At 34.5% G+C, this 26,580-nt stretch overlaps 1 protein-coding gene across 20 annotated transcripts in view; it reads left to right on the top strand.

The window, feature by feature from the left end:
- Window positions 1-26,580, top strand: part of zuc (Mitochondrial cardiolipin hydrolase zuc) — a 201,918-nt gene that overhangs the window by 84,100 nt on the left and 91,238 nt on the right. Inside the window, exon 5 of one of the 20 annotated variants that reach the window (XR_010953213.1) lies at window positions 19,665-19,702. The exons of the other annotated variants lie outside the window; for them this stretch is intronic. The gene's annotated coding sequence lies outside the window, so the exon portion shown is untranslated. The remainder of the gene's footprint in view (window positions 1-19,664; window positions 19,703-26,580) is intronic. 20 annotated transcript variants of the gene reach the window in all.

The following is a 26,580-nucleotide window of genomic DNA, read 5'->3' as shown; positions in this document are numbered from 1 at the left end:
CCCAGTTGTTTCAAGCTTTCACAGTAGTGTTGCTGATGCTCATGACTATTCCACAAGTGACTCATCGAATGAAAGTGATGATAGCGAATAATAACATAATTATAAAAGATAACCTACCCTATAACTTTTTGTTGTCTTTTCTACTTTGTATGATACTTTACTTTTAAGTTTTTGTAATAAGTAATTTTCACATAATTAATTTAATTATTTACATTGTTATTATTATTATTGTAATGCACTTTTACATTCCTGACTAGTACTATAAAATAATTTTGTAAAAATTGTAGTGCCAGAATAAATACTCAAATAAATACAAAATATGTATATACATATGTACAGTCACTCACATAAATAAGTAGACACCCCTTTTTGGACAATTCTTACAATTTTCACTTTCGCAAATTTATTTTAAATAATTTCCCATAAGAAAATTTGTCACGATCTATAACAAAAACTAAATTATATTTAAAAAATGTTTGAAAAATTCGACGAATTTTCATAAAAAATTTAATTTTTTTTCGGAATTTTTTATAATTTTTTAGAGTATTGAGATTTGTAGTCCATTCAATTTAAGTACAATAAAGTAATATTCTTAAGTCCTTTAAATTTTTTTGGATCTATGTCACTTATTCACATTTTTTACAACTACGTCATTTTTTTCAGCCATATGTTCTTTTTTTATTTTTTTCCAAAATTTTACTTCATATGCATACATTTGCTTATTTCATATACGGTATGAAATAAGCAAATGTATGCATATGAAGTAAAATTTTGGAAAAAAATAAAAAAAGAACATATGGCTGAAAAAAATGACGTAGTTGTAAAAAATGACTGCATATGAAACGGAAAATCTCATAAAATAATTTTGTCCAGCTAGCTTGTTCTACCCGAAACACTGTGCGGTGGTGTTTAAGTAAAATCGAAGGGTTCCTTTATTCTCCAACGCGTTTCACTAGATTTTCTGTATTATTAAGCGGGGGGTGCCCTTATTGCTTTTAATGTATGAAAACATGTTTATAAACCAATTTTATATTTATTTTATAATTTGGGAAAGAACGAAACATCCTTGCCTTGTCCGTCTTGATTTCACGTTGTTTTAAGTTTTCCCAAAATATTTTAAATAGTGTTAATATTTATTTTTAATGATTACTTAATGAAAGTTGCTATATGTTGTTGTTGTATCGATAAGGACACTCCACAAAGGTTTAAGGGAGTGTTATCGATGTTGATGGTCTTTTGATGGATATAGTTCCGGTACGTTCCGTTAACAAGCACTATTAAGGTACTAGCCCAACCAACTCGGGACTGATTTAATATGACCCCCTAATTCCATGAGGAACTTGGATTCGCCAAAACCTCGCCTGCTATATATGTGTAGGATACATATATATTTGTAACAGGATTCGCCTCGCGTAGGTGAGGTTGACAATTGGGTTGCGGAAGCTATTAAGTGTAGGGGAGACCGGGGTAGCTTCGTCGTTGGGGTACATTCGTCAACGACGTTTTTGGCATGAAAGAAAAATCTGTCATCATCAAATATCGACGCAAACTCACCCACCACCAATAATAATGACCATTTCAAAGTTGCACATCTCTAGCTGTATAACTGATACAAATAAACGTACTTTTGTGTTTTCGCGAGTGCCGATATAATAATGTAGTCGTGATCGAGTGCCTTTATAGGCTGAATCTCAAACATAAACTGAAACGTTACGATAAGTACGATAAGTAAGAGTAAGAAGAAAGTAATATAGTAAAGTAAGAGTATGTAGTTTCCTAAAAGTATAACTAAAGGAAGCTTAACTAAGAGAGAGTAGCAAAGAGGAGGAAGGATGTGCAAGGTTACTATGTAACTATATTATATTTCAAGTCTATTGTGCAAGTGATTTTCAATATATACATGTGTCATTAAACAGATAATTTAATGCAAGTGAAAGGTGAGAATGTGATGTTTGTGGTAAAGTGTAGTTAGTTTTTTTAAAGAATTCATAAGCCATAAAAAAATGTAAAAATAAAAATTCAGGGTCCGGGGTAGATATAGCGTTTTTAATGGGGCACATCTCGGCGGCCGAATGTGTCCCATTAATACGCTGTATCTACCCCGGACATTAAATTCTTATTTGAAGTAAAACTGTCTTCCTTCTTTATCGCATTAAAAATGGTTCCTCAAGCTTTCTTAGGATACTTGATATTTCGACATCCATATTTTCCACAGCCCTCTAATTCTGCTTCAACATCGCCATGTCGCTCAAAGTATATTTTTGAAGTGGATCTAAGCATTTTTAATATAAAATAACTTTTTATATCATTAAACTGGCATTTAATGTATTTTTTATTTATAACATTATATTTAAGAAAACTAATTTTTTTTAATTTTAGTTTTCATTAGTTCAGGATGTATTATTGTTTGATCCTGCAACTTTTTGTTTGTAACAATATGTTTGATAAAATGAATTCATATCAAAAATACATTAAAACGATTTTTGATCTCATTTCGGAGCTTTACTACATGCCTGATGAAGGTGCCCCATCAATGCCGCCAGCTACCCCGCCATGGGGCATATTCAGCGAAATCAACTATTTTCATAAAATGTTAAAAAATAGTGTAAAGATAAACTTAGTTTTTATTCAACCACAAAGGTACTTAAAACCAATGGTAATAAAAACATTGGCCCAGCAAGCAAATAAACAAGTAACAATTTTTCTACAAGAAACATCCAACTTTTTTTGTAAGAAACAAATTTTTTGTGCAGCGCGCTGCCACAATGTCCATTAAAAAAAAAAAAAAAAAAAAAAAAAAATATGATAAATAATCTCAAGAAGGAACAGGAGAAATTTCGAGGCCCTCCCTTGTCATCCACATTTAATGTACCATACAATAATAAAATTTCAACCAACTTGTCCTGCTCTTTGCGTTGAAGTGCTTGCCATGTGATCTTGGACGGAGTCTTCTACCCTATTCTGAGACTTATACACCTGTCTACTTACTAAGTCGCAGGGTAATGCTCAATATATTAACCAGAGGCATGGTGGGCAGGCCTACTTTGATCAGTGATTATGTTTAACATCGCTTTCAGGCCGTCAGGACCTTTCCGTTGTTTGTATTAGAATTTCAATAAACAAAATGCTCATTTTGATATCTCTGACTCGCTCTTTCTAATTAAAAAGTGTTGTCCTAAATAATTAAAGCCAAGAATGTGGGCGGGTGGCTTGGAAATACGTCCTTTCCAACCTTCAACGCAGTGCAGCCCTAATTGTGTTGTATCTCCTGCTTGAAATCACATTCGTTCCGGCAGCACTATTAATGCACGAAATGTGATTCTATGTGCGTCCTTTCCGACAGAATACTCAATAATATACTACCTATTATAAAATTTTAATTAAAGCTGTCACACATGCTACGGCAAAAAGATGATAGATGGAAAACTACATATTTCGAACCAAGCAACAAACTCTTATTATGGTGCCTGGAATTTCGTCAATTCCAACATCGTCAACATTAAAATTATGTTTAGCAACAAGAAAGATATGATTGAAAACTAATAATTTCGAACCTATCAAAATACTTATTCTATGGTGCTCGGAATCGCGTTCATCCCGACATCATCAGCAATACAATTCTGAGCTTATGCGAACTACGTTGTGTCATAAAACTTAATTCACTACAGGTCAATTAAATAGTAGATATCTCCAGTTTTTCAAAGAGAACTCGACTTTAATAGCCTCTTATGTTAAAAAAATAGACCTAAAACAATAAGCTGATCCCAGCTTGTGAAACTTGTCAAAATGTTATGCTCCCATTTTTCTGCGAAAAACTGTAGACTTGTACATCTTTCCAAAGAAGTTTTCAAGCCCCGACGGAGCCACTTTAATTTTTCTTCACCCAGTCTAATGCTCATATAAATATTACTATTTTAATAATCGAAGCAGGTTCAATAGAAGGAAGTTTAGAGGTTTTTGAGAGAAAAGTGTGACCGCACAAATGATTAGCCAAATTTATGCAATCTTATCAACAAAACTATTTCTTTATTTAATAATTTGGGAAAAATTTAAACAACGTGACATCAGGACGGACAAGGCGACAGCTGTTTCGATTATACCTTGTAAATCTCTTCAAAGCCTTTTCTCCCGGGAGTGGGAGTCGAACCCGCACTCCTACGATAGTTGAAATGGTTACAAACGCATTCTTTCTCAATTGTCTTCTTTCGCATATATTATCTTCTACACATCACATAATTCGTATGTAGTTAAGTGTTGAAGTTATGCACGTTTGTAAGGCGGTTTTCAGAGAAACTTGGTATTTGTTGTTGTTTTTGTTCTATTTATAGAACTACAACGAATTAAATAGCCATATAAGTAAAACTATTTCTTCTTTAAAACTGACATTAATACATACAGCAGCTAAGAAAAAAATAGCAGAGGCAATTATTTTTATCGAATTTCGGCGGTTAAATTTTCCTTTTACTAATTTTTGATATAAGATAACTTACTTACTTACTTAATTGGCGCTTAACCGTCTAAACGGTTATGGCCGTCCAACAAGGCGCGCCAGTCGCTTCTACGCTCTGCCAACTGGCGCCAATTGGTTACACCTTGGGAGCTTAAATCGTTTTTCACCTGGTCCTTCCAACGGAGTGGGGGCCGCCCTCTACCTCTGCTTCCATAGGCGGGTTCCGATAGAAACACTTTCTTGGCCGGAGCATCATCTTTCATTCGCATAACATGGCCTAGCCAGCGCAGCTGCTGCGTTTTAATTCGCTGGACTATGTTGATGTCTGCGTATAGCTCGTACAGCTCATCATTAAATCTTCTTCGGTACTCGCCATCGCCAACGCGTAGAGGTCCATAAATCTTTCGAAGAACTTTTCTCTCGAACACTCCCAAAGCCGCTTCATCTGCTGTTGTCATGGTCCATGCTTCTGCCCCATATAGCAGGACGGGTACGATAAGTGACTTGTAGAGTATGATTTTCGTTCGCCGAGAGAGGACTTTACTTTTCAATTGCCTACCTAGTCCAAAGTAGCATTTATTGGCAAGATTGATTCTTCGCTGGATTTCAGTGCTGATGTTGTTGCTAGTGTTGATGCTGGTTCCCAAATAAACGAAGTCTTTTTTAATATGATAATGATATAAGATAACACTTCTATGAATTTTGCAACTGAAACTATGCAGCCCAATCTGGAAAACGTTTTCGAAAATTTCAACTTTTTATTTAATGTTTTAAACATGCAGTTTTGTAGCCCAATAAAATTTAGTCTAACAAACTACAAGTGTTTGCTTAGCTAATTGGCGTTTAATCATTTAAACGGTTTTGACCGTCCAACAAGGCGCGCCAGTCGCTTCTACGCTCTGCCAACTGGCGCCAATTGGTTACACCTTGGGAGCTTAAATCGTTTTTCACCTGGTCCTGCGGAGTAGGGGCCGCCCTCTTCCTGCGCTTCCATAAGCGGGTTCCAATAAAAATATTTTCTTAGCTGGAGCGTCATCTTTTATTCGCATAACATGGGCTAGCCAGCGTAGCCCCTGCGTTTTAATTCGCTGGATTATGTGGATGTCTGCTGTAAAGCTCGTACATCATTAAATCTTCTTCGGTACTCCCCATCACCAACCTGTAGAGGTCCGAAGAAGGGTACGATAAGTGTCTTGTAGAGCATGATTTTCGTTTGCGGAGACAGAACTTCACTCTTCAATTGCCTACCTAGTTCAAAGTAGCATTTATTCGCAAGAGTGCTTCTTCGCTAGATTTCAGAGCTTATGTTGTTAACAAAAGCTAATGCTGGTTTCCAAATAAACGAAGTCTTTTACTATTTCGAAAGAACAAGTTTTAGATCCCTCAAAATTCGCATTTATTTTTGACAATTTTTTCTCGAAGGGTGTTTTAGATTATTCTCAGTACAAAGTGTGCAATTTTTTATATGGAAGAAAAAAAAAAGTTGAAAATTTTCGTAAAACTTTTTCGAATTTTTTTCGAAAACGTTTTCTAATTTGGTTTGCACATTTCGAATACAAGATTAACAGGATACAAATGGCGAAATTTGAAACATATTGCCATTGCTATTGCTGTTTATACCAGACACGATTGTCGACATTAAGTACCTTGACACCCAGATAATAGAAGCGATGAGCTCTGGCTTATGCTGAAATAGTATCACGCTTTTACAGTGAGAGGAATAGAAGAAGTTAAAAGCAAAAGATACTTTAAAAAATGCCAAAACAAAAAAATATGGTCAAATATGAAAACGAAACGCTTTCTATTTGAGAATTATGTTGGTACTTAAATGCTTTTCAAATTGTATCGGTATTTTGAATTTGTCGATATTTCGAATCAACTTCGAAGGTTTAAGAATATGAAATTTCTCAATTTGAGAACTAGTGTAATCATTATAACATCAGTTCATAATCAGTTCAGTTTGAGAACGCCATCAACAATTACTTAAGATCTATTTGAGAACTAACGTTTGAGATTTGAGCATGAGTTTGTCATTTCGCCTTTATTGAATATTTCAGTAATTTACTCCTGTCGAATAAACATTTTAGTTTTATCTCAATTTGAAAAGCATTCGAGAGCTAACTTCATTCTCAAATCCTAAGCGTTAGTTCTAAAATTCTTCTCAGATAATCGTTGATAAAGCTCTCAAACTGAAAGACTCAGTTTCCATACGATAAATACAGTAGTTCTCTAATTTATAAATTTCATATTCTCAAACCTATTGCAAACACCTCTCTGAAGTTGGCAAGACAACTTTTACGTGGAAAAAAATTACCTATTGGGAAAATTGCCGTGAATTTGCCGTAATTTATTCGTGAAACAAAAAAATTTGCCGTGGCCATATTTTAGAAAATACAAGGTGGCACGCCAACTTCACGTGAAGTTAGCGTGCCACCCTCAGAAAACCACCTTAGAGACCAGCTAGGAAAATAATTCTTGCACACGAATTTGCCGTAAATTTGCCGTAGGTAAGTGGCATATTATATAATTTCGAAAAAATAAAATTTAACTTTTTTTTATGGTGCACCGCCAACTTCACGTGAAGTTAGCGTGCCACTTTTCGAAAACCACCTCAGACACCAGTTAGGAAAATAATTCTTGCACGTGAATTTGCCGTAAATTTGCCGTGAATTATCCGTGAAACAAAAAAATTTGCCGCGGCCACGTTTTAGAAAATACAGGGTGGCACGCCAACTTCACGTGAAGTTAGCGTGCCACCCTCAGAAAACCACCTTAGAGGCCAGCTAGAAAAATAATTCTTGCACACGAAGTTGGCATAAATTTGCCGTAGATAAGTGGCATATTTTATAACTTCGAAAAAAAAAAAAAATTTCAAATTTTTTTTATGTTGAACCGCCAACTTCACGTGAAGTCAGCGTGCCACTTTTCGAAAACCTCCTTAGACACCAGTTAGGAAAATAATTCTTGCACGTGAATTTGCCGTAAATTTGCCGTGAATTATCCGTGAAACAAAAAAATTTTCTGCGGCCACGTTTTAGAAAATACAGGGTGGCACGCCAACTTCACGTGAAGTTAGCGTGCCACCCTCAGAAAACCACCTTAGAGGCCAGCTAGAAAAATAATTCTTGCACACGAATTTGCCGTAAATTTTCCGTAGATAAGTGGCATAGTTTATAAATTCGAAAAAAAAAATTTTCAAATTTTTTTTATGGTGCACCGCCACCTTCACGTGAAGTTAGCGTGTCACTCTCAGAAAACCACCTTAGAGGCCAGCTATGAAAATAATTCTTGCACACGAATTTGCCGTAAATTTGCCGTAGATAAGTGGCATAGTTTATAAATTCGAAAAAAAAATTCAAATTTTTTTTATAGTGCACCGCCAACTTCACGTGAAGTTAGCGTGCCACCCTCAGAAAACCACCTTAGAGGCCAGCTAGGAAAATAATTCTTGCACACGAATTTGCCGTAAATTTGCCGTAGATAAGTGGCATAGTTCATAAATTCGAAAAAAAAAAAATTCAAATTTTTTTTATAGTGCACCGCCAACTTCACGTGAAGTTAGCGTCCCACCCTCAGAAAACCACCTTAGAGGCCAGCTAAGAAAGTAATTCTTGCACACGAATTTGCCGTAAATTTGCCGTAGATAAGCGGCATATTTTATAAATTCGAAAATTTATGGTAAAAAAAAATTGAATTTTCTTTTTCGAATTTATAAAATATGCCGCTTATCTACGGCAAATTTACGGCAAATTCGTGTGCAAGAATTACTTTCTTAGCTGGCCTCTAAGGTGGTTTTCTGAGGGTGGCACGCTAACTTCACGTGAAGGTGGCGGTGCACCATAAAAAACAATTGAATTTTCTTTTTCGAATTTATAAAATATGCCACTTATCTACGGCAAATTTACGGCAAATTCGTGTGCAAGAATTATTTTTCTGGCTGGCCTCTAAGGTGGTTTTCTGAGGGTGGCACGCCAACTTCACGTGAAGTTAGCGTGCCACCCTGTATTTTCTAAAACGTGGCCGCGGCAAATTTTTTTGTTTCACGGATAATTCACGGCAAATTCACGTGCAAGAATTATTTTCCTAACTGGTGTCTAAGGTGGTTTTCGAAAAGTGGCACGCTGACTTCACGTGAAGTTGGCGGTGCACCATAAAAAAAAGTTAAATTTTATTTTTTCGAAATTATATAATATGCCACTTACCTACGGAAAATTTACGGCAAATTCGTGTGCAAGAATTATTTTCCTAGCTGGTCTCTAAGGTGGTTTTCACGTGAAGTTAGCGTGCCACCCTGTATTTTCTAAAATATGGCCACGGCAAATTTTTTTGTTTCACAGATAAATTACGGCAAATTCACGGCAATTTTCCCAATAGGTAATTTTTTTCCACGTAAAAGTTGTCTTGCCAACTTCAGAGAGGTATTGCAAACATGCAGAAGCTCGAAATACCGAAACCTTTTGTTAAATCTTAGTTTTAGAACCATTTGAGAACCAGACTTACTATAAAATCGGCAAAATTAATTTTCAAATGTATTTCAATGGCTATTAATAACGTTTTGAAACTAAAAGGCTAACCTAAAAAGTTTTAAAATTAACATTTTCAACACCCTCATAAAACAATATTCATTAAAACTTTATTGGCACGGAAACATCCATCACAACACCCTTATGTACATATCATACCGAATACTTGCGAATTTTTTTTTCGCCACCACTGTAAATTACTTACATAGATACGTAATTCAAATCGAAAAATCAACTTTTATATAAGTAGAAATTATAATTAAAATCGAAATTGCATAGGTCTAATTTAACTATCTTATGTATGTAAAGACATATTTATATACCTACAGTTGTGAATACAAAAATAGCAGCACAAGCTATCAATACATTATATTAGTTCATCCTTGATTTATTTTTGCAAAATTTAAAAAAACCTTAATGAGTTGTTTAACGAGAACTAAGTGAAATCTTCATAAAAAAATGATATTTAAAAGTTTGAGAAGCGTACAAAAATTCTTTTCGTTATTTTTTTTTTTTTTTAATTTTCAGAAACTTTTTGACTTTTGTCGAAACAAGTGGTCAAAAACCAACCAAATTCAAAGACGTGTTCGGGAATTTCAAAAACACCGAAATTTCGAAAATTTGCAAAAAAATTTCAAAATGTTTTTGGGAATTTCCAAATATGGTTTTTGCAGTTCACTTGATTTTGGTCAAAACTCGTATTGATTGTAGATAACTTTCTTTTTTCGAAGTGTTGCTTCCACACAAAATAGGTGCCGGAATAATTTTCTGAAAATCAACAAATTTCAAAATGGCTTTCGAAAATTTGGAGAAGTTTTAGAAGTCTTTCGTTAAACTTTTTGCAAGCTTTATATTTTTATTTCCGTAGGGTATTTTGAACTTTCTCCATACAAAAAGCTGTGTCGAAAAGGATCAACATGTTTAAAAAAATTGTTCAAAAAATTCGAAAAGCGTTTTAAAATTTTTACGAATGTTTCGAAATTTTTACTGTGCATTTTTAACAATTTATTTCGAAAAAATTCAAAAATTGAGAACTCCGAATATTTTTTTAGAGTATTTTAGTTATTCTTCCATACAATCGGGTTTTTATAACATTTTCAAAATTTTTTCCTGCTCGTTTGGAAAAAAATTTCAATTCAAAAGCAAAAACAAATTAATCAACTCGCTTGGTTTGTTTTTGTTAAGCGAGTTGGTTAATTTGTTTTTGCTTTTCAATTGAAATTTTTTCTTATCGAGCAGAAAAGTGTAGAAAAAACCGCCCAATATTAAAAAAAAAAAATGTCAGAAAAAAATTTCCAAAAACTTTTCAAAAGGATTTTCGAAAATTTCGAGAAGCGTTTAAAAAATAAAAAAAGCTATGAGTATGCAGTTTTGTAGTACACTAAATTTTAGGAAGTTGTTAGAGACTTATTGATTTTTGACAATTTGTCTTCAATATAAAATCTTCAAGATGAAATTTGTGAGGAAAACAATTTTTTCGAAAATCAACCAATTTAAAAATTCGTTTTTGGAAAAATTCTAATTGCTAGTAAATTTTTTGAACATTCGAATTTTGAAAGTTTTTACTATATTTTACTACGAGTTTTGAAAAACTGTTGAGATTATTAATTAGTTCAATCAGTTTTAGACTAACAAATGAAAAGTTTGAAGTCTCTAAAAAATCCCATTGATTTTTGAATATTTATGGAAGAATGTTTTAAATCTTTAACATACAAAATATGTGTTTAAATTTCACCAATTTCTATAATCTTTTCGAAAAAGTTTCGAAAGTTCAAGCACCTTTTAAAAATTTCCAAATTCGAACTTTTTTACGAAGAGTGTTTAGTCTTTCTTCCATGCAAAATTGGTTTAGAAAAAACAAAAAAAAAAAAAATGTTTGAACAATTTTCGAATTTTTTCGAAAACGTTTTTAAAACTAAGTGTTAATAATAAATAAATAAATAAAGCTACTAGGTTTCGCTATCGAATTTCGTAAAGTTTTTTTTTTTTTTTTTGTAAAATTTACGAAAATAAATAAAAGAAAATTCTGAAAAATTTTTGCTACTATTTTCGAGTGCATGAATGTATTAATCTATACCTTATTAAAGTTGACAACTAAATATTATAATTTTTTTAAATGCTTTTCGTTAAATGTTCCTTCGCTTTTATGTGCGGCGCGTGCTAAAATGGTTTGGCAAAATTTTTTCTGCACAGCCAAATTTTTGTTGCTATGTCAAATATGTACATATACACTCAGAGAAAAAATCGTTCTAAAACGAACGAAAGAAGTTCAAAATTAAGAACATTCGTTGACAAAAGTCTGTTAAGTACGTTTTTTCTTAACTCGTGACCGATGGGCTTGTTTTAAGAACAGTTTTTCCAAGCACACCGTTCGTATTTTATGACCAGTTTGGTATTGATGTGTGAAACTTCCGTGCTCATTTCAAGCACTACTTGGGCTTCATTTAAGATTTTTCGTTCTCACGCTTCGAGAACGATTTGGGGTCGATTTAATATTTTTCGGTCTCAATTCAAGAACGGTTCGTGCTTGATGTTTGGTGGGAGGGGAAAGTATTTTTTAAATAGGTACCCATCTATTTTTATTAATAATAATTTTTTTGTCATAAATAAAATATATTTCTAACAACATTTTTTTTATTAAATTTCGAAAGTTTAAGAAAAATGCATTTTTCATACATTTCTCTTATTGAGAAGTTATTCTTATTTTAAGACGTAATCTGCATATATACTTAAAACATTTCATAACAAGTTTGAGAATCACCTCTGCATATGTGAATGGAACTGAACGACAAATGAGAGTTAAAAAAAAATAGAACATAAAAAAATTGTTTTAAAAAATTCAAAGTTTGACGGTCACCGAACTGGCGCCACACGATCGCAACCACAACATCTGCTTAATAGCTTGTGCCAAATGTTGTATTTAACATTGTAGTACATACAAATTATACAGTTGCTTTTTCTTGAACTTAATTTAAGAACATTGTTCTCATTAATAGAACATTTGTTCATATTTTAAGACCAGCCGTTTTCTTTTCAAGAAAATGGTTGTCAGTTCAAGAACAAGGTTGTTGTTTTGAGAACAGGTCGTTCGTTTTTCAAGAACAAAAAAATAAGAACATGAAAAGTTTGAATTGAGTCCGGTGGTGCTGGATTTCAGAACGGCATTTTTCTCTGAGTGTATCCACTCTTTTTTCGAGAACTCGCAGTCAAAGTGCTCACTATAAGTGATGTATATTGGAACGATTTTCCGTCATCCCTTGTCAAATTTGGTTTTGAGACAAACCGGTTTCGGCGTTGTGCCATCATCAGTGTCGATTTTCGTTCTGATCTGTTGTTGTCATTTGTCCTGTATTTATAGTTCGTAGGTATATGAGCAGGTATTGTCAAATTGATGCTTGTGTATATGTAGTTATGTGTATGTGCTGTGTGTTCGTTCAGAACCGAGGGTGGTTTACTAATCGATTTGTGTGGCTGACTGGGGTAGGTAGAAATCTGTGATTTTAGTCGTTTGACCTTCTTTGTCGGTTTTTTGTTTTGGTGTGTTAATTGTTTTGTGTTTATTTGTTGTTGTGTGTTTGTCTGTTGTACCTGTGTTATTAAGTCGTTTCCTGTAAACAAGTTTTAAAGGCTCGAATATTGTGTCAGAAATTGTGTTTATCTGTTCGTTTATTATTCTACCGTCGAATGTTTTCTGTTTGTAGATTTCCATGTTTTCGAGTACGTTGAGACGTCGGCCCTTTTCTTGTATGTGAAGAACCCTAACTGTTTTATTGAAGTTTGCTGGGGAACATTCGTTCTCGACCATGTGATTCGCGAAGTTAGACTCGGATTCCGTATTTTTTTGTTGTAATCTCTAATATGTTCTCTGAACCTCATTCTTATTTGCCGTCCTGTTTGTCCTATGTAACCATGCTGGCATCCGCAGGTAAGCTTGTATACGCCGTGGCTGCTAAACGGATCCTCTGAGTTAATGTTAGTTCTTAGTTTTCGCCCTAGATTGTTCGATGTTTTGAATGCTGTGTTAATGTTGTATTTTTTAAAGAAGTTTGCCAATTTATATGTTGCTTTTCCAGTATATGTCATAGTCGTCCAGCTATTATTTTCCTTTTCATTATTTCTTTTTGGTTCTCCATTTGTCCTTCTGAGCTTATCTACTAGTGCTTTTTTATATCCGTTGTTTGCAGCGATATTATATATGACCTCAAGTTCTTTCTTATATGCCTCTTGTGTAAGAGGTGTTCTTTCAAGTCTATGTACCAAGTGCCTTAATGCTGCATTTTTATGATGTTGAGGGTGATTTGAGGTATTGTGTATTATTGTGTCGGTGGCCGTTGACTTTCTATATATGTCATAGTTAAATCTTTTGGCTTCTTTATCAATATTTATCGTGAGGTCTAGATAGTTGATTCCTCCGTCTTTTTCGGTTTCCATTGTAAATTTTATATTGCCGTGCTGTTTGTTGAGGTACTCCAGTACGAGCTCTTCGTTATTAGTAGTTAAAACGCATATTATGTCATCCACGTATCTAGCATAAAATGACACGCCTAATTTGGACTTCAGCTCCTGTATGTACTTTTCTTCCAGATTTTGCATGAACACTTCCATAAGAATTGCTGACGTGGGGCTTCCCATTCCAAGACCGTTTGTTTGTCTATATATTTTATTGTTAAATTTAAAATAGTTTTGACGTAAAGTGGTTCTTAGCGTATTTTTGATTTGCATACTTTTCACTTTGTTTTTTGTGTTATGAACTATTGTTGAGCTAACTATGTCCAAAGTCTCCGATAGTGGTATAGATGGGTATAAATCTTTTATGTCAAAAGATACCAATTTGCTGTTTCTTGTTAGCTCTACGGTCTCGAGTCTCTCTATTAGTTCTGTTGTGTTAGCTATAGCATATTCGTTCCTTAGCTCCAGAGTATCTATCAATATCGTTTTTAAATATTTGGACAGTTTGTAACATGGTGCCGATTTGAAATTAATGATGGGCCTCATTGGCGTGTCCGGCTTGTGGATTTTTGGTAGCGCAACCAGTGGAGGAGCCGAAGGGTTCATTTGGACCAATCTATGTGCCATGTTAGAATCTACTATATTTGTTGCATTTTTTATAGCAACTTTGATTTGTTTTTGGTATTCATCTGTGGGATCCTCTCTCATTCTACGACATTTTATTTCCTCTATGAGATCCTCGGTTTTGGATATATATTGCTCTTTTTCGATTAGCACAGTGGTGTTTCCTTTGTCCGCTTTCGTTGTGACAATATTGTTTTTCCTTAGTTTATGCCGTAGATTCTTTATTGTTTTCTCCTCTGTATTCGGTTTTTGTCCTTCTTGTGCTTTCACCTCCTTTTTTATGATTTCCCTGCACATGTGTCTTGCGTGCTCCTGTTCTTCCTGTGGTATCAATGATATTGCGATCTCCGCATCTACAATCGCTTGCTCCGTTTTTCTTACTGTATTCTGGTCCATGATATTGTGCTTCAGGCCCTTTTCGAGAAGTTGTGCCTCTTCCTTGGTAATGGCCACTGTTGTGAGGTTAACGAACTTGTCATGAAACTGGTGAGTGTTTTGGTTTTGGTTACCCTCTCGTCGTCCTGCCAGCTTGTCCAATTTACGGTTCAGCGACCTGTATTTTTGTTGTAGTTCGTGATCGACCTCTGTCTTAATCACTATAACTTTGTATGCTAGCATTGCTAAAAATAAATAAATTATATATATTAAGATCAACGCACATTTACATAAATTTGAATGCCCGCATTTTTTATCAGAGCAATTTGTTTTAAAAAATATTTTAAATTCCTTTTGAATTAAATTCTTTCTTTCAAATATTGGTATTTCTCATAATTTTCTATATATGTATATACATTTGTGCAAACGTTTAAAATTTACGTAAGTAATTAGCGAGACTGGGTCATATTGCTTTATACAATGGTTTTTGTTATTGATATTAGAGAAAAATTGCAAAGTTTACAAACGGCGATGGTTACTAGGACATGTTTCTGAATTTCACTTCTTCATCAGCTAGCTTCTCGGGAGCTGAGTATTGAACTCGAATCTCCAACATTCATACTAGTGTAAAGGCAGATGCAAAGGCAACACTTAGAGACTAATTTCAAAGCGAGCAGCGGGGCATTCATATGGCTGAGTAGTTAAAGGCATCTGCCTTTACACTGATATGAATGTTGGAGACTCGAGTTCAATACTCAGCTCCCGCGAAGCTAGCTAATGAGGAAGTGAAATTCGGAAACATGTCTGAGTAACCATCGCCGTTTGTAAACTTTGCAATTTTTCTCTAATATAAAATTTTAAATTTATGTTGAAATCATTTGTAAAAAAAATTTACAAAAGAATTAATGATTAAAACTAAATTTCTTTTGATTTTTTAGCCTACTTCATTTGCCTTATTCTTCAAAATGAAAATATTTTTTGTAGAATTACATATGAAGGGCTCAGAACCAAAAGGATCTAAGTGACATTTTTTTTTAAATTGAGTTATACCCATATTTGTATATTTAATATAGTGTCTATTTGTTGACAATGCGATCCAAGCCATTTTGGACATTTTAGTACCATATATTTGCCAGGCCAAAAACGTACTAAATTTTATTGCATTAATGATTAGAGCCAAAAGGATCTAAGTGCGCTCCTCCAAGCAATACCATTTAGGTGCTCTGCCAAAAGAACATGCAGAATTTTTTCAAGTATGCAGTTTTGTAGCCCGTTTAATTTTAGTATAGTGAAGTGCTAAACTTAAGTTCGTAGGAAGTCTCGCTGATTTGAAAGAGGTGAAGAAGCCTCTCCCCTCTCTCGTCTGTGCCGCAGACTTGGGTTCAATACTTGACTAATGTAAAAGCAGGCTTACATGTTGTTGTTACATGTTACATGTATGTTGCTTACATGTATGTTGTATTTTATGTTGTATATTTTCTGTAAATACTTAATATAATGTCACTATGCCTAATGTATGCCAAATTCGCGAAAATTTGTTATTTTGGCCGAGCAATCAACGTTCGAAATTTTATTGCAACAATTTTTGGAGCCAAAGGGGTCTAAGTGCGCTTGGATCCAGAAAAAAAATTGCCAAAAATCAGCGAGACTTCCTACGAACTTAAGTTTAGCACTTTATTATACTAAAATTAAAAGGGCTACAAGACTGCATACTCGAAAAAATTCTACATGTTCTTTTGGCCGAGCAATCAACGTTCGGAATTTTATTGCAATAATTTTTGGAAATTTTTGCAATAATTTTTGGAAATTTGCAGTTATTTTCCATCTGCAGTAAACATCCTTTGAATTAGTTGACTAACCTGCATTCATTTAGACAGGAATCATTTCAAACGCATTTACCCAGAATTTACAATAAGTAATTTACATTAACCTTAATTATCTCAATTCAACGTCGATGTTACTTAGATCCTTTTGGTTCTAAGCCCTTCATATATGTTTTTCGGTGTCGAGCAAGTTTATTTCCTTATGAACAGTTGATCGACCGTTTTAGTTTCCGCCATAATTTTAGGGTAGGGATTTTTTTGTGTTAATTTTATTTTGCAAAAATACAAACAGGAAGTGCGACAATTTTGGCTTGCAGCGGCCTAACGAGGGAACTTCCGTTTTTCAAATATATGATACACTTTTCTAAGTATTGTCTTTGCAATATATTAAGAAAACCAACTACATCTAGCATACTTCAAAGCGACCTAGTTCTTTTGGGTGCCAGCTTGCAGCAGATAAATTTGTGTTCCTGCTGTCATTTAAGGGCCCAAATCGCTTAGGCGGATAAGCGCCAATTAATGATGATGACGATGCGTGGCCTTCAACTGATTTTGTTAATTTTGTAATGTATGTATATTAACCTGGGTCGATTTGTATGGACGAAAGTTAACCTATATCGCGTCATCGATTTTTCGATAGGATTTGGGCTCAGGAAAAAAAGTTCCACTACGCATACCCAAAAAAATAATTTTCGAACCTGCAAAAAAAATCGATTTTTCGACCAAAATTCTTCTAAATCTCCATAAAAGAAATTTTTTTTCACAAAACTGCATTTACCAATTTTGCATTTGCCAATTGACACGAAAAAAAAAATACATAAAAAATGATTTGGAGCCTTGAAAATGAAAAAAATGCATAAAAAATCGAAAAAATCGTTGAAATGTTGCAGGCTCAAAAATTATTTTTTTGGGTATGCGTAGTGGAACTTCTTTTCCTGAGCCCAAATCCTATCGAAAAATCGACGGCGCGATATAGGTTAATAAATCGACCCAGTCTAATGTATATATTTAGCTAGGAAAATCTCGTTGAAACAATCCAACTTGATATCCTAAAGGGCTTTTGGTTAACGGCTTAAAATAATTTTTAATTCTCTTCTAGAGGTGAACGGTGCCAAATTTCATTTTTTCGTCATAAAGATAAACCACATATTACGTTTCACCACTTTAACGGTATTTGAATAAACATATTTCGAAATTTCCAATAGATCCCAGTTAGGCTTGTATACTTAGTTATCGTGTTAAGGGAAGGACGGTCATGTTCCAATCAAAACTTTTTCGAAGCTGATAATTTTGATATAAAAATTATATCTATCTAGATTCCTTTAAAACATTATGTACAACCGTTATTCAATCAAGTTATAATACCCTGGTGTGGGTATAAAAATCCTTATTTCGAATATTGTCGCATTTGTCAAGCGAATCTGCAAGGTAAGACGTCGGAAAAAATAAAACAAGATTTTTCCACCCTAATGCCCATACTTTAAAATGATTGCGTTCTCTATAGATTGGTTGTCTTCCTTATGAACATAAGCACACATTCTAGACTATGTTAATCTTGTTTCACTTTAGTTATTACTCATGCTGCCTCTATTGACGAAAGCTAATGGCCGCGTCACAATGCACTTTTTCAGATAGTTGTGTTCAACGCAATCTTCTGCACGACAGTAACATCGTCACAATCATGTAAGATGTTGCGTTTGTCAATAAAAACAGCACTTCAGACTTATCAGATGAAAACTATTTCGACTTGCATACGAAACTTCGCGCAGCACTGTTATAAACATTCTCAATGAACAAGAAAAATGCTTCCTAAAATATTGTTTTCCTTTCTTTTGATAAAAAGCAGTTTTTAATTGTGAAAAACATTGGAAAAATACCAAAGAGTGGGAAACATAATTTCACTTGCAAAGTGTGAAAGCACTCGTAGCCAAAGTAAATGTTGAATTCTGCTTCTTATGCATTACATGTAGCAAAAGTTGAAGATTGCCAACTTTTGTATGGCAGATGACGCTTGTGTCGCTCGATCTTCAGTTCTCCATAACAATACGTGCAACCTACACATCATGCATAAGATTGCATTGAACGCATCTATATGAAAAAGTTCATTTATTTTTTTTTTACTGACTTTCCGCTGGGGCAACAAAATCTTTTTGACTTTTTCCATCTTTCTCTCACAATTTCTAGACTATCCTCATTCGACATTGTAACAGGTACACTTTAAATAACTAATTTATATAATTCGTAAATTACAACGATTAGCAAGTGTTTATTTTCAACTTTATTTCTGGTTTCTACCTTCTTTGCCTTGTATCTAACGAATAACGATTTTTATGGATTTTTGACGTTTACAATAATTAAAATTGAACACTGAACCTTTAAAGCAATATTGGTGGTTCAGTTGATTAGAATTTTACTTCTTTGAGCTTAGAACACTTGCTCCAAAAAAATCAACAAAAATTAGTTCTTCTTTTGTATTCACAAATGAATTAAGTGAAAATTTCAACTTTTTTACGTTTTTCTTTTTCAATTTGTTTATGCACCTAATTCTGTTTATTTGATTTGTTTTGTTCTTTTCTTAGTTTCATGATGGTTATCCAAATGTTGACATGTATGTATGTTACAGATACCTAAATAAACCTTCAACTGCATTATTTATTATGTATTTAGGTGTACAAATACAAGTAGTTTTTACTGTTTCGTGACTATCTTACTGTTTGTTATTTTTTAGATACAAACTTGGTAAAAAAAAATGTCTTCATAATCGTTACCAAATCTTACCTGAAACTAATACAAATAGTGTTCTTTGGTTTTAGCCACGGTTGTTAAGCGAACACTCTCTATACCAGACGAAATTTGATAAAAATTGCCACTGCAATTTCGCTGTTCGCTACTGTTTGTAGTGGGGAAGTTAGTTAAAAATTGAGGTGAAGGTAGGGAGAGAAATAGACGTGGACTCTATAAACAACTGAGAAAAATTCTCAAAAATTTAAAGAAATGTTAAACTCTTCCAACATTTTTTCAGGATGGACCTCATAATCCCGATTCTCAGAAATCAGACAAGACGAAATTTAAAACTGAGACAATTTCTTTAAATTAGTGAGGAATTTTGTTCAGAATTTGTGTGAACGGCTTGGCTTATGTTTTATGGAATTGGAGTTTGTGTGGATTATTTATGTTATATTTTGCATTTTGGGATTGTGTAACTCGGGATAATTAAACATTGCACAAACTAAAGTTTTCAACTTGAGTACAAGTTGCAAACAAATTTGGGAAGGGTGTTTCGGTTTCATTCAGTTCCCGGCATTGTTTGAAAAATAAGAAATTTCTCATATTCTAGGTTAAATAAATACTTTTCTTCTTATAGCTGTGTAATTATTTATTTTGCTAACTATATATGTATGTATTTCTCTGTCATTTTAGGTATCTTGACTCTCAATTTGAATTTGAACGAAATAAAGGTATTTCTTTAAAATAAGTACTGAACAACATTTTAAACTTTTTATAATTTCAACTATGATAGCGATCTTTGGATGTTTCAGTCGGAACCAGCTACATATTGATATAAATCCAATAACTAAAGACTGGGTAGAATATCATTATTCCATTATTCATGCTCTCTGGCAAACGCTTTCAAATTTCGTAGAAAGGAAGCCAATATTCTGACAGTGCAACCTCTGTCCCCTTGTATGATTATTCCCCATAAAAGTTTGATAATAAGCAGAATGTTATGTAATCATAAATGTATATGAGTAGCAAATTTAAAAGTCCGTCCTCTACTTATTTTTTAATCTCTGAAATGTGCAAACATTTAAATGGCTGTAATCTAGACACCCCACTTATCTTATCATTGTGAATATATAATTTTACTTTTGATGGTTTGGCATTTCGCAATTTCTGCACAGACATGCTAAATATTTTTTTGTTTTTCTAATTTGCTCAGCTGGCACTTTCTATTGACTTCTACGTTTTTAGAAGCTTGGCGCCATGAAAAAAAAAGGAAACAAATACCAACCCACCTGAATGATTCCAAAGTTGAGATATTCCTTTAGGGCAAAGTTAATAGGAAAGTACACACATTAGGGTATTACATTAAGAAGAGTTGGAGGTTTTTGCAACGGAATAATATTTTGTTTTACTTGAGCTGACACATTTTGCAAATGCAAAATTAAAAAACATCAACAATTTTTACCGGTTAGAAAAGAGAACACCGAAGCCGAAACTGAAGGGCGTTGTTGTTGTTGTAGCAGTGCTTCGCCCCATCCAGTAGGTGCGACCAATCACAAATTTGGGTGGACCATAATGAGAGGGGTTTAGAGGCGTTGGTTCCACATTACAAATGAAGAGATTCTTGGTGTCATGTGGGGACACATTACAAGCAGGACATACATTATGTATGTCGGGGTTGATTCTGGATAGGTAAGAGTTTAACCTGTTACAGTACAGAGTGACGCGCGTTTCTCTAGGGAGAGTGCATTCCCCTTCTGCTAGTTTTGGGTATTGTTCTTTAAGTACTGCATTCACCGGGAAATTCCTGGCATAGAAGTCGGACGCCTGTTTGGGGATTTCACTGAGGACCTGCTTGTGCTTTTTAGCTTCATACGGCGTTGTTATCAGATGCCGTATTTCCTCATAATGCTTACTGAGATTACCCCTTAAGTTCTGGGCGAAGTAGCCTCTTCAATCAGATGTCTGTTGGGATGCACAGGTTTCTGGGTATTCAACAGAAGCTGTTTGTTTAGCATTTCATTTCTCTCCCTAATGGCGTGTACTCTCGCCTCATTGTGTACGTGGTGTTCTGGGGACATAAGAAGACAACCCGTAGCGGTTCTGAAGGCAGTATTTTGGCAGGCTTGTATTCTCTTCCAGTGAGTGACTTTTATGCTTGGAGACCATATCGGGGACGGTTAGCATGCAATCGGCCGACCAATTTCTTTGTAAGTGGTAAACTGAAGGGCGTGTTATTAATTTGTTATTGAAGATCGGTTTGTTATCAAAAACTTATCGATTATTTATCGACGAATTGTAGCGTTTTATAGGTGTATTATCGATGAGGTATAGATGAGTTATCAAATTGTAACCGAATCCTTTTTGATTATTTATCTAAAAGTTATCGGTATATCATCAATAAGTTATCGAAACGTTATAGATTTGTAATCGATTTGCTATCAAAAGTTAATCGATTTCACATCTAAGTGCTACCAATTTGTCATCAGACTGTTGTCGATTTTTATCAAAAAGTTATCGATTTGATATCGAAAAGTTGATCAATTTCACGAAGGAGCGCTGACAATTTGTTATCGGCGTGTTATCGCTTTATTATCCGTGACTGACCCGTTTGTTATGAAACAGACACCGATGAAACTTCAATATAATATCGATGACACATCTGTAACGATACAATACGTCGATAACAAGCCGATGAGCCGGCGATAACAAACTTATGACTGGATGCTAATAGTTCGCTATTATCTATAGCCGACAATAAAGTGATAACTTAACGGTATCCGTTATTACCGATAAGAAGCCAACGAAGCTCTTCTCAAAAAGCCCGAGATTATATGTTTCTGGTAAAGGTACCTCTGTTGTGGTTTAACTTTAACCCCTGGACGAGCTTTAGTTAACAACCGTTTACAATCCCCTGTCTATTAATACTAACTTATTTAGTACTCTTCTTTCAGCGGAAATGACATTTTTGGAAAGTTCTCAACGCCTTGCTTTGAAGTGTATCTCCTATTCGTTCGTTAGGCTAAGTCCGTTAATCCAAATGCTGTGAGCTCCTTATGGGGGTGTCTGGGTATGTGGGGTTATCATGAACCTCCTCAGAAGCATCGGTTAATAGTGTGAGGAGTTGTGGCAATTCAAAAAACCCGTTTGTTTACTGGGTCCCATCCACCTAGGGTGCCCACTATGAATGTGACGGGCCTCGTGAATGGATTCTGGCTTGGTCTCAAATAGGGTAGCCACGTCGATCACGATCACGTATACCGAAGTCGCAACATTTGATTTGGCTAATGGTGCTTTCACACTTTGCAAGTGAAATTATTTTTCCCACTTGTTGGTACGTTTCTAAAATTGTTCACACTTAAAAACTGCAATGCGCCGGTCGATTTTGTCACTTTCACATAAGTTTGCACATAGGTTTGGTTGCGATCGACGCAGAGGGTCTCGAGATATAGGCCAAAACGTGGATCCGGGTACCCCTAGAATGTGTTTATAGAATATGGATAGCAAACGAAAGCTGTTGATGAGTGCTTTAGTAGAGGGTAATTTCCATACCCCTGGGTGACTAGGGTCTCGAGATATAGGCCAAAACGTGGACCCGGGTACCCCTAGAATGTGTTTATATAATATGAATATCAAATGAAAGCTCTTGATGATTGCTTTAGTAGAGAGTAATTTTCATACCCATGGGTGACTAGGGTCTCGAGATATAGCCCAAAACATGGACCCGGGTACCCCTGAAATGTGTTTATAGAATATGGATATCAAATGAAAGCTGTTGATGTGTGCTTTAGTACAGAGTAAGTTTTATGCCGCTGGGTGACTAGGGTCTCGAGATATAGCCCAAAACATGGACCCGGGTACCCCTGAAATGTGTTTATAGAATATGGATATCAAATGAAAGCTGTTGCTGAGAGCTTTAAAGTAATTTTCATTGTGATATTCGATTTAGTCGTATCAACCTGGCAAAACTGATAAAATATGCATGCGAAGCCGAAATAAAGACATGAATTAATAATAATACCCACATACCTATTTACAGACGTCCTATTCGATTTGCCTGAAATTTGGTATATAAATTTAAAATTTAAAATTATATAAATTTTTCCGGGAAGTAGACCAGAGACGGACTGGGACTGGGATTAGGACTAGGACTGGCACTGAGACTGAGACTCGGACTGAGATTGGAACAAAATACATACCACTCTGGGACTGGCAATAAGGGATGAAGAATAATTAGAAAAACTTGAGAGAAGAGAATAGAGAGTAGGAGACTGAGAAAGAGATAGAATGAGACGAAGATGGAGATAGATGAAGCGAAAAAGACGGAGGGAGGAGTGAATAAAAATATTAGGAAAAAGTGTGGAGGGGGAGGGCAGAGTTAGACGGAAAAAGCTTATTAAAATGTATGCAGATAGACCAAATTTAGGGTAAAACAACGCCTGCCAGGTCTGCTAGTTTAACATATGAATGGAACACAAAATAGGATAGCAAGTATTTTTATTGTATAATGAGAATGTTTATAACAGTGCTGCGTGAAATTTTGTATGTGAATGGGCAAGGCGAAATAAACTTGAATTGCCAAGTCTGAAGTTCCTTTATATTTAAACACAACATCTTGGCTGATTGTGGCGAGGTTACTGGAATGCACAAGATTGCGTTGAACTTTGAAAACATTTAGTGTAGCTAGGTTTTTATTGTTCAGAAGTGTCAAATCAAAAATTGATTAAAATTAAAATAAAGAAAAAAAAAAATATTAATTTTGTTGTAAAATAGCTTGGGAAATCGTAATTTTAATAAGAAAATTGAATTCGAAAATTTTTACTGATACCTTTTTGGGTGATCTCAAAAATATTTTCACTATACAAAGAGGAAAACATTATATGTCTATATATTTCGGTCCACCTTAATGTACTCACTTGTTTATTCTCTAAAAAACTTTGTTTTACTTTATCAGCACCAAGCAGCTGAGTTGAAAACGTAATTTAATGAGAATATCATATCGAGGTACACTGAAAGAAAAAGACTGGTAAAATCAACCGAAATACGGGTCAATTCAACCTAAATGTCTGTAAATTTTTATCCATCGCAACAAGATGTTGAATCAACTGCGCACAAATCGTTGATTCGTAATTGACCGTTTTAGTAGTCAAATGAATAAAAAAAAGTTGTTGCGACAGCTTTGTAGGAAAGTACCTATGTTGCGGCATTTGCAAGGCAGATGAGTTTTCACTGAGATCTTTTCATGGCAGAAATACACTCGGAGTGCTTGCCGAACAGGGCCGAGGGGCGACCGCGCTTAGGAAAATTTTCTTCTAATTGAAAAACCTTATTTCTAAAATTTTTATGTTGCTTTGCCCGGGGTGTGAACCCAGGGTCATCGGTGTGGTAGGCGGAGCACGCTATCATCACCACGGCGGCCGCCATATACATACGTAAATATGTGCATACATACTATAGTACACAGCATACATAAGTACAAAGTAAAGAGCGCAGTGAGCGTAAAATTCTCTTTGAAATTTGCTCATGTATTGACTGTTGATCGCTGTTGAAATGACCAGTGAGATCAGTTGTGTTAACAAAAAAATCAGTTAGATTGATTAGGAATCTGGCAATTTTACAGAATTTTGTTAACTTAAGAGCGACAATTTCTCTTCTGTTGAAATGACTAAACTAATTTGTTCGCTTGACAAAGAACTCGGTCGAATTAATCATAATTCGATCAATTTCACCGAATCTCCGTTAAGTCAAGAACAACAGAATCGATTTGTTGATTTTACTAGCACCATTACTTTCAGTGTACAGATTTTGCAATCCATTGTCCAATAATGCCCACTCCTACCCTGGCGAATATAAAATTCAATGATTTGGAATGAAACTTAAGAAAGCTTTATCGCAGTTCTTGGTTTCTCAAGCGAAAAGTGAAACTACAAACTTCCTTGTAAAAACGTAAATGAGCTAATGGAAAAATAGCATTCGCAGATTTTTATCTTGTTTCCAGTGTTGCCAGAAAAAAAATTTCTTTGGGCTAGTATCTAGAAAAAAAGGGATAGAAAGAGCTAAATTTTTCAAGAAAATCCAAAACCTGAAAGTATATGTATATTTTTCAATGAAAGTTTTCACATTTATTACAAATCAAACTTAAACAAAGTTATAAAAAAGGCACAGTAAACTAACAAAAAAAAATAATATAAGGTGCAAAAGAGGTACATAAATAATACTATTTTTATAGTTCATTTTATATTTTTTAATAACAAAAATACGTTTTTTTTAACTTTTGTTTTACCATTTGGCGCTAAGGTGTCGTTAAAAAGTATTTTTCACACTACTACGACTTGCCAAAATGTTGGCCGATGAAAATTAATTAAAATTTTTTCCAATTTTTTGACTAACTTTTTAATGTCCTACGGCTGTACGAATCACCATTAAAATACACGTGTGCGATATTCAAGTTTATGTTGGGACGAGGTATGTTTGAAGGGCCTTAGACTTCCAAATTTATGATTTCGTCCTCAGAAGATGAATTATTATTTTTGCTGCACTCATAAATATTTTTTGTGTTCATTAATTTTATGAGATTGTTGTTTATTTGAAAGTCATGACAGCATTTATTCAGCCGTTTAAAACCACTTCTTATTGTCAGAAGCAAATGCATCATAACTAAACTCATTTTGTTTCTGTGTTTGCTTTAAATCAAACTCATGTTTGAAAACGTTCCTGCAACCTCAGCATTAGTGGCAGCACAAATCGACAAGCTTTTGGAATTATACTGTTATGCTCTTTAGCATTAAACCAAAAACGTAATGTTGAAGTCACATTTTTCCAATTTTGGAGAAAGATATTTGTCCACTGCATTTGTAATCTCGTTATTTCATCAGTGCTATACTTGTTTTTTTTTTCATTTGTGAAATATGAAAACCTTTAAGGTTTTACAATTCTCAATGTGTTTTCAGCCGAAAAGAAATCTATTTTGCTAAGCGTTTCTATATTGTGCGGAAAACGTTCCCTTAATTGCTCTATTAATTTAATTATGAAGTCTGAAGTTAAAGGGTCGAAACTCTTAGAAGGTGACACTATGCTGTTGCACAAGCTGGAAAGCAAACATACAACCGCATGACACGGTTTATTGATTCAAGCTTTTGTTATCAGTTGAGTACCGAGTTGCCACATTATACATAACGAACAAATAAAATAAAACTTCGACACACATAAAACATATTACAAATTTCACATACGTACTGCCCAAATAGATTTGGAGCCAAAAAGGGGCAAACATTTTAAAGAGGGCCAAAAAAAACGAGCTAGGGGCTAAACCGGAATTTTTGGAGCTAAACGCAAAAAAGGGCTAGATTTGGCTCCAAAAGCACCAAAATGGCAACACTGCTTGTTTCGTTTATAAATATAGTGCGCACTAATAAAAATTATTTGGAAATTGGGTGAACTTTGCATTCGTGTAAAGAGGCGCAAAAAAATGTTTCCATCCAAACGTATTTTGATACTGAAAACAAAACTGATTTATTCAACAACGTCCGAAATTTTACAACAATTGCCTGACGAGCAGTGAATGAGTGTAGACTGTACTTGTTGTACAGTTTGTTTTGAGTATGCCCCATTG

The sequence above is a fragment of the Eurosta solidaginis genome, chromosome 4 (assembly GCF_040869045.1).
Source record: "Eurosta solidaginis isolate ZX-2024a chromosome 4, ASM4086904v1, whole genome shotgun sequence".
Classification (NCBI taxonomy): Eukaryota; Metazoa; Arthropoda; class Insecta; order Diptera; family Tephritidae; genus Eurosta; species Eurosta solidaginis.
The sequence above is the reverse complement of the archived record's forward strand: the minus strand, read 5'-3'. Positions and strand labels throughout refer to the sequence as shown.